Source organism: Mus pahari, chromosome 2 (genome assembly GCF_900095145.1).
Source record: "Mus pahari chromosome 2, PAHARI_EIJ_v1.1, whole genome shotgun sequence".
In the NCBI taxonomy this organism is placed as follows: Eukaryota; Metazoa; Chordata; class Mammalia; order Rodentia; family Muridae; genus Mus; species Mus pahari.
Genome location: NC_034591.1, coordinates 132,069,565 through 132,079,346, shown reverse-complemented (window position 1 = coordinate 132,079,346; position 9,782 = coordinate 132,069,565). Strand labels below are relative to the sequence as shown.

General features: G+C 41.7%; 1 protein-coding gene across 7 annotated transcripts in view; it reads right to left on the bottom strand.

Annotated features, from left to right (window-relative positions):
- Positions 1-9,782, bottom strand: part of March8 (membrane associated ring-CH-type finger 8) — a 72,680-nt gene that overhangs the window by 7,623 nt on the left and 55,275 nt on the right. The window lies entirely within an intron of this gene.

Below are 9,782 nucleotides of genomic sequence, written 5' to 3'. Positions count from 1 at the left end.
CTGCCCCTCTGCCCCTCTGCCCCTCTGCCCCTCTGCCCCTCTGCCCCTCTGCCTCTGCCTCATGAAGGCTGCGATTAAAGGTGTGCACCACTACACCTGGCTGGAATAATCATTAGCTCCATACAAGTCCAAGCAAAGCAATTCTTAATTTTTCTTACTTGTGGAAAAAAATTCCTCTAGTATTCCTGGAGGAAATTTCCAGCTACATTGAGCTGATGGAACCACTGCCATAACTATTTAGTCAACTGCTTCCTAAAACGTCATGGTGTGGCACATAACTAAGAGATACTTTGAGACCACAGACTATCACTTCCAAGCTCTGAAGATTCTGCAGCCTTTTCCCTCTAAGCATATAAATGTAATTACTTCATATGCAATTCAGGAAACTAAGTCCAAATGTGAAGGAAAGTATGCAAGGTGTCTTGTCTTCACCTGGTCCCTGAGATAACTCTCCTCAAGGTTGGCAAGTGGTTCTCTACCTGACCACTTCACACAGAACCCAAGTGCTGGGCCCCAAAACCTTACTGCCCTGTATCAACTCTGGGCTTCAAGGATCCTGTGGTTAAAGAGAAGATGGAGCGAAAGATGCCTCCCAACTCTAGCCTTGGAATTGTGAATTAAGGAACATACTCAAGAGTTTTTAAGTTTTTAAACTTAAGAGCTAAGAGGACATAATAGGCCTATGAGCAGTGGTGAACAAGCCAGAAGGAGGGAAGATCCAGACAGGATTTATCATAGTGAGAAGCGGGTGGAACAAGAGCTGAGAAGGACTTAAAACCTCTGCGACTCCTGGGTTTAGCAACACACTCTAGCCTTCGGGGCCCTGGCCCCTTCACATACCTTTGCTTTACTAACAATGACAACACATGCTAGGTGTGGAATCTGTGAGGCTTTACTGTTGTAGAAATCCCACGGGACACTTCCCAAGACCTAGATGGCACAGGCCAGTTACTCCATGTGGCCTCCTGAGCTGGAGCTAATGAGATGGGTGAGGCTGCTGCCCGTGGAATGCAAAGTACTGTTTTACAATACTGCCTTTATTTACAGTATCTCTTTTATTATCTTCCCATATAGCTCAGCCCTCAAACTCAAGGTCCTCTTGCTTCAGCCTCCCCAATGCTGGGGGGTTACAGTGTGTACCATCTGCCTGGCTTACAGCAGGAGAATGCACTCTAATGATAACTACAGTAGCAGATCAGTGACAGAGTCATTTATAATTATACCTGGTTTATGAATTGTACTTCTGTGGAACCAGCAGCACAGAGGACTTGTACCAGCATCAGCACAAGCACATGAGTAATGGAGCTGCTCAATGTATTCAGAAAGCTACAGTGTTCCTGGAGGAATCTTCCAGCTGCACTATGATCTGATGGAACCACTGCCATAACTGTTTAGTCCATTGCTGCCTAAAACATCATGGTGTGGCACACACCTATGAGCACATCCCTGCTTCCTTAGAACAGGGAGCCTGAGTGACAATCTGCTTCATGGAACCCAAGAAGCTGCAGGAAAACAGAATCATGTTCCTTGAGTTAAGTTCCCATCACAGTTCAACCTTAGGTAGAGCTTGTCCTGTGACTCCAGAGAGCTCCATGCTGGCCCACAATTCTCAGAGTGAGAACTAGCCACACTTTCTAAGTGCACCCTAAGAGGATACTCTTTTTTTTTTTTTTTTTTTTTTTAAAGATTTTATTCATTTATTATATGGAAGTACACTGTAGCTGTCTTCAGATCTCATTATGGGTGGTTGTGAGCCACCATGTGGTTGCTGGGATTTGAACTCAGGACCTCTGGAAGAGCAGTCAGTGCTCTTAATGGCTGAGCCATCTCACCAGCCCAAGAGGATACTCTTATCTTGGCACTCTACCAATGGGACATCAGGCATCAAACACGGCACTGCCACCACCTAAAAGCTGCCCTCTCTCCTGCATTATCAATGCCCAAGCATTCCAGACTAGGAAGAAGTCGTGTAACATAAAATTAAACATCTCTAATCCAACTTAATCCCAAGAGAAGATACATGTTAATATGATGTATGTACAGTGAAGTCATTGGTATTACTCAGCATTCCTGAGCCATCAGCTCATCTGTATGCTCCACACTGTCTACAGATCCTGTGCTGGAGGAAAAACTAGTCATCGGGGAAGAGAACCTCAAGTGAGAAAATGCTTTTACCAGACTGACCTGTAGACAAGTCTGTGGAGGAATTTCTTTCATTAATGAATGAGAGATAAGGGTCCAGACCACTGTGGGCGGTACCACCAGTGGTCAAAGTAGCCCCAGGTTATAATAAGAAAGTAGGCTGAGCAAGCCATGGGGAACAAGCCAGTAAGCAATGTTCTTCCATGGGTCTGCTTAAGTTCCTATCTCCACGTTTCTCCCTCACTTTAATTTTTGCCTTGGCTTCCCGATAAGAAACTGTGTGTAAACAGTAAGATGAGGAAAACCCTTTCCTCTCCCAAGTTGCATGGTTATAGACTTTCTCAGAGCAATTGGAAGCAAACTAAGACACAAACTGGTACTAGGATCACAGGGTATTACTGTGACAGATCTGACCATGATCTTTGGGGGAGAGTTGTGAAAATGTTTGGAACTTTGGGGTAGAAAAGCCATTAAGCACTCATAAGTTAATGAGCTAAAAGAATGCTGAGATCAGTTCAGAAGATGGTTCACTGTATACTTTGAGTTAAGAATCTGTGTTTTCTGGTCAGCCATGACTGAAGAATAAGCTGTGATCCATAAGAGACCTATTAAAGAAAAGCCTTTGCTTTACTGGGACAATTAATGCTGGAGCAAAAAAAAAAAAAAAAAAAAAAAATCAGCAAGGATTAAGAGACTAGCATCATTAAAGTGGAAGCCTTGGGAAGCATTCCCTCATGACGAGCACACGGAGTTGTAGCCCAGAGATGGACACAGCTGCAACTCAAACTAGCAGCTGAACTTAATATATACAGGAATCTTCTAGATGGTACAGGTTTTGATGGCATGAAAGCTACAAAGTTGAAAGGGTTAACCCTGGACAACAGCCAAGGCTTGGCATTGTGGAAATCCAGGAGAGGCCACTGATGTCAGTGCAGTCTCAGTTGCAGAGGAGACCTGAAGATTAAAGGAGGCATGGAGAAGATCTATAGCACTATGTGGCTTGGTCAAGGTCGCAAAGAGAGGCCATGAGGCCTTCAGTACAGGTGCAGCCTATAGAGACCACAGCACATTGGAGACGCCAGGACTATGGGATGACTAACAGGGACAGCAGCAGGAGTGGAATGAACCTATAAGACAAGCTGTAAACACTGATGATGGCAGAACCAGAGAAGTAGAGCAGCACAAGGCCCTTTGGGGCCAAAAAAGACTGTGAGTTCCAGATTTTAGACATTAGGCTACTTAAACATCTAAACTTGTATTGTTTCAGTAGGTATTTTAAATAGACTTTGAATATTTTAAAGAGACTGAATTTCTAATATGTTTGCACTTTTAAAGATCAAGGGACTTTTAAAATTATACACTATGCTTTATTAGTATAAAAGTAACATGGTATCTTGAGGGTAAAAAAAGAAAGGAAAGATTATGGTTTAGTAGCAATATGTTTATCTGTCAAATTAAGAAGGGATCAATTGTACTGGTTAGTTTTTTGTCATTTTGACACAAACTAAAATCATCGGAGAAGAAGGAGTGACAACAGAGAAAATGCCTTCATTGGATTGTCTGGTAAGCAAGCCTGTAAGGGCATTTTCTTGATTAATAACTGACTTAGGAAGGCTCAGACCACTGTAGGATGTAGTCCAGGCTGTCTAAGAGAGCAGGCTGAGCAGTCCTTGAGAGAGCAAGCCAGTGAAAGTGTTCCTCCATAATCTGCTGAGTTCCTGCCTCCAGGTTTCTGCTCTGCATGAGGAGGAGTCCAGGCTTCCCTTCACAAGGGAAAGTAAACTGTAAGATGAAGTAAACTTTCTTCTCCTCCAAGCTGTTTTTGGCCATGGTCTTTTTCACAGCAACATGAAATAAACTAAGAAGGGCATATTCTTTAAACACATTAATAGACAGAGCTCTTAAGAATCTGACGTTTGGTCTACTTGGATATATGGCAACAATCCCAGAGTAGCCTCTGTCACTTCTCAGAGCTTTTCCTGAAATGCAGTGAGAGAGCTCTCAGGAAGTAAGTGGACAGCATTCCTTCGCTTTTGCACCTCCTGTCTCACAGGTCTATCTACATGCACCATCCTTCTCCTTTCCCAGCATCCCAGCATCCACAGCAGCCACCAGAGCCTCATCCACTCCTTGGGTGCTCCTCCTCCCCTGAGTTAAGCACATAAGGTCCCTGGCACCAAAGCTTTACTGTCAATCACACAGGGAGGACAGAACCTCCCAAAGGACAGAAGACGGGGAATTACCTTGTCAGTCCCTCCCATTGTCTTAGAAAGACAGAATCCTCATGGAACCAAATTTACTTTCCTGTATTATGAAAGGAAGGCTACCCACCCATGCCGAGCAGGAGGAGATCTGATCTGTACCCAACCAGTACACTGTCCTGGGAAGAGGTAGGTTTCATTTTGGAAATGAACCTAAAATGACACTTGACAGCAGACACCAAGAACAGCAAGACAAGATAGGAAAACCATGGAGGTAAAGCTCAAGTCCATGTTTTAGTTATGAAACAAGAACAGTCCTCTATTAATGGATCTGCCTGATTTCATCTTCATCATTCTCACAAAAATATTACAAGAAATTCTCAGCAGATAACTCCCAAGCCTCAGCAAGCTTTCAAATGCCAAAGACAAGTGTTTGTTATGTTTGTCATCTATGTTCCTGTTAGATCAGAAAGTTTAAGGAAAAAAAATTAAAACCTACTTAGTTCTTATACATAAATGACTTCAAAAAATGTCTATTCCTCCAATAAAAAGAAGAGAATCCAGTAAGATGTGAGCATGTGTTTGGAAACTGAAGACCAATATATATACACATCAGTTAGCAAAATGCTTTTAAAGAGACTGACTTCTTGTTGGTATCAAACTCTGTAAAACCCACCATTTCTCTAACAGGGATCCAGAGGACGGGTATGACCACAATAAAAAGAAGCCTATAGCTCCTAATACTTTCCCAGTGGATTCTCAAGTCCAAACATTTTGGTGGTTTGAATGAGGTATCCACCATACCCTGGCATTTGAATATCTGGTCCTAGTTGTTGGAGCTACTTGGGGAAGCTCAGGATGTGTGTTGTTGGAGGAAGTATGTCACTGGAAGAGGGCTTTTTGAGCTAAAACATTTGGTCCATTTTGATGTGCTCTCTCTACTTCTGTGAGCTTTCCGTGGCCATGTTTATGCTTAGCCACATGGAGCCTTAACTCTCTGGACCCATAAAGCCAAATAAACACTTTTTCAATAAACTTCCTTCGTTCGTCACGGCAACAAAAAAGAAACTAATACCGAAGCTGGTGCCAGAGAGTTGGGCTAGTGCTGTGACAGGCCTGGCCCGGATACATGGCCCCTTGTTGGTGGAACAATTGGGAAAGGTTATGAGTTGTGGCCTTGGAAGAATTGTTTCACTGGCCATGACATCCCCAGTTAGCCCTCTCTTCCTCATGCTTGTGAGTCAGGACGATCGTTCTTGCTACTGTTCCATGCCGTCCTGCCAGCTTCCATATTCCCTGCTGTAACAGCATGAACTCATCCTTTGGAACAAGAGTCCTAATAAGCTCTTTTGGTGTCTCATCACAGCAGCAGAAAAATAACGAAGACACATACCTTTTTAAAACAGGAAATAGTAAAATAAAAGACAAACTATCTAAAATATAAGGACTAAGCCTTTTGGAAACAATTTTCATTTGTGTCTGTATAGGAACTAGGCTTTAATGTAAAACATATAACTCACTACAGATCATGGTCAAAGCAAACTAAAAGTAACTATAGGAATGTTATTTCTACAAAGAAAACAAAACAATAACAAAAAAAAAACTTTTTTTTTTTTTGAATAAAAGAATCATGCTATGATGTCAATAAGAGACCCAGAAGCGAGAGACATGGTCCCCAGGGAGAAGCCTCTCCCCACATAGACACTATTGCCTATGTGAGACTCCTCTGCCTGGCCAACAGATAAACGATTTGGTGGCTTCAAACTACAACTCAGCCAGGCGTGGTAGTGCAAGCCTATAATCCTAGCACTCAGGGGGCAGAGGCAAGAGGATGAGGTGCAGGTCAGCCAGGGTTTTAAAGCAAGACCTTGTTTAAAGTAAACAAAGCAAAGCAAAACCAGCCAACCAAATTCCCAAACAATGACAAAAGAAACACCGACAGAAGTCTATTGCCACAGGCCCTGAGGAGCCCTAGGTGCAGCACAACAGGAATCTCTGTGCACTGCACCAGGACAAGTCCTACACTCATTTCGGTTGCTTACAGGATGTAGTTCTATAGAATGTATGTTCATATGTAGAACCCAAACTACTTTGTCCCATCTCACAACCCTTCTCTAGCCTTAGGCCCACTTATGCTGTGACCAGCCATGGAAATTCTCTCCTTTTAAGTATTCATAGCATTTTCACTAAGGCCATGTGAACAGTCCAAGCTCGGCTCTCTAGTCAAAGGCAGCTGTGCTGTATGGCAATGGGAGAGCATGGTAGGCTTACACAGACAGGGGCGCACACACTGGAGCATGGTATTTTAGGAATCCTGTTTATCAGAGTACCTTTTAATTTCCTTCCCAGGAAGTTGCTGAAGGTTACTGTCCTCCCACTCCAAACTAAAAGGTAGTGATTTGCTGCTAACCACCCTCTCGGTAGACCTGACATCATAAAGTAGACATGCCTCACTTGGTGTTTTAGTCACTGGGATATGCAGACTGAGACTATGTCTCAGAAAACTTGGAGTTTAGTGAAACTACTCAGAGAAAGCCATTGCTCCCTTCTATAAATAAATACCCAGCTGTATGCAACCTAAACAGTGAGCCACAATTAAAGAAGAGGTCACTCTGTGGCTGCTCTGATACATACATTGTGGCTCTTGCTGGAAGGCTGTGCCAAGAACCAGCCTTGCAAGAACAATTAACTAGACTGGCCATTAAAAGTAAATAGATACAATATAGAATTCATGGGGGAGAGTGCAACATAAAGAACTACTGAATACAAAAGCATTTGCGTTACAAATGACTCAGTGCTGCCTAGCAAGGAGCTCTAACACTGGGTTCTCTTCTTTCCTGGCCTGTTGGCACCCAGTCATGTGGACAGCAGTATGTCTCCAGTATAATGAGAGGCACGGGGCACAGTATCACCAAGGAAAGTGAGGCAGAAATGCTTTCTTAAGACTTGCCTTCCTAAAGTCTTCACAGCTGGAGTCTCAACAAAGTAATACACACTTAGAACAATACTGAAGAATACTGAAGCAACAATTTCTGAGCAAAGAAGTCTTCATAACCCAGAAACTAAAGTTGTGACCATATAAAGGTTCAAAATCATCAGTGATGGGTTTGCCCAAAGGTCTGTGTCTGTATCTGTGTATTACTCAAAAGGACCCTTCACTATTATAACTTCCTTTAAATGGTTCATTTTTCACTACAAAAAGTAATTCTTACAGAGTTTTAGGGTAGTGGCAAAAGAGGCTTTTTGACTCGAGTCCTCGCTGTGCTCTGGGACCACTCCATTGAGCATACTACCAGGCACAGTTCAAGTTAGCCCTGAACTCAAAACAATCCTCCTGCCTTAGTCAGGTACAAGCCACCATGCCCAGTTCTCTGCTACTCCTTAAACAAAACAACAACCAAAACTCCTCTGAACTTTCAAAAGACTTTCTTATACATGGCTATAAAAAAGCTAAAGGATGGAGCAAATCACACCCTAGAGAATATGATGTGTTATACTTTTAGTTTATAAACCTATGTTTTGCTAATAATAGTTTCCTAATTGATGTATATCTGTTGTAAATAATATGAAGTTTCACATGGACATTTAAATATAGGCATCTACTGATCTCTGAGCATATCCTCCACCTGCTCTTCCCATTCTCACCTCTGCCCACCCGTCCTCTCCATTCTCCTACAGAAGATCACACCTGTACTCCATGTCATAGGCATGCCATATTTTTTATAGTTATATAAAGTCTGAGGTCTACAAATGAAAGGATGGCAGTTGTCTTCCTGACACAGACTTAATATACTTGTCCACATCTTCCAAAGCATGTACTATTATTTTTTTCTTTTAAAAAAACTTATTTTTAATTTTATTTTTATGTGTGTGTCCATGTGTTTATCTTCAAAAGTGTGCTGGCTGTGGAGACAAGAGGGCATTGGATCCCTGGAAGTGGGAGTGACAGATGGTTGTGAGGCTCTGTGTGCACTGGGATCAGAACTCCAGTCCACGGAAGAGCAGTGGGTTTGTATCTATGTCTTTTATTCTACTCCACTGATCGCCAGGCCCTGTGCTGGTGCCTAACCTGAAATCAAGGCACAGTGGCGCCTCCCTCCGACAATACTCTTTTGCTCAGTACAGCTTTAGCGACCCAGGGACTTTTGAACTTCCATATGCATTTTAGGATTTTGTTTCTATTTCCATGAAAAAGAATCTACTGGAATTTCATGGAATTGTATTGAGTGTAATATATATGCTTTCATAATATTAAACAAGTTTATTTCTTGTGTTGTCTGTAATCTTCCTGTTTTGATTAGTATACATGTGTTTGAGCCTAGTTATAATGATTTAAAATCATGGTCTGAAACCACAATTCCTTTTGTACCTAACAACTCTGATGGACTTTACACGTGACCTAGAAGTACCCTTCACTTTCCAGCATTTTAATCTGGTCTTGTCTGTGTGGAGCTGTAAGTGCCCTGAATCATCCAAATCTTTTCTCCTGGATTTGGAGGATTTTCTGCAAGGAATTTTTTCTGAACATGTTATCAATACCTTTAGCCTAAAGATCTCTCCTTCTATGCCTATGGCTCAATCATGCCATACTTTTAACATCAGTCTTTTGATGGTGTCCCAATACATATGTTGTATATTATACTTTATTACTTTATTGGTATCAATGTCTGAATGTTCTAATCAATCTACCTTATCATACAATCCTGATACTCTATTCTTCACTCTATCCATTCCAAATTGGTGAGCTTTATAAACTGAGTATTTCATTTCTAAAATTTTCTAAAATTTCAGCTTGATTTTTCAGTATCTCTATAGTTTTGTTTTGTTTAATTCTTCTTTTATATCCTGCTCTGACCTTATTTCATTCAGCTCTTTGTATTCTCTCAGTTCATTCAAAAGTTTGTGTCCTCTTTGACTGTATTCTACATTCTTATAATTATTCTTCTGGATTCTTTGTCTGGAATTTCATCTAATTCTCTTGCACTGGAATCCAGTATCAGAGGGGAGCATAATTTCTGCTTCTTATATCTCTGTACTGGAGCTTGTGCATCAGGAATTATTTCCTTGGCTGAGTTTTTTAATCAGCTATATATATATTTTTTTTGAATTGAAGTATGTGCAATGCTCAGGCATAACTAGTTTATTTATAGTACTTCACTAGCTAAATTTCCAGTTTACATTTTCTGGAAACTAAGTGTAATACCCTGCATTGCTTTAGAATGTAGAATCACAACTACTAGATCGACCCACTATGAAAATATAATATTGCTGAGGTTTTAAAAATTCATCACTTCTAACTTCAATAAATACTGGGGAAAAAGAACATGCAGTAAGGAGTGTAGCAGTGAGGAGTGTAGCGGTGAGGAGTGTAGCCGTGAGGAGTGTAGCGGTGAGGAGTGTAGCGGTGAGGAGTGTAGCGGTGAGGAGTGTAGCGGTGAG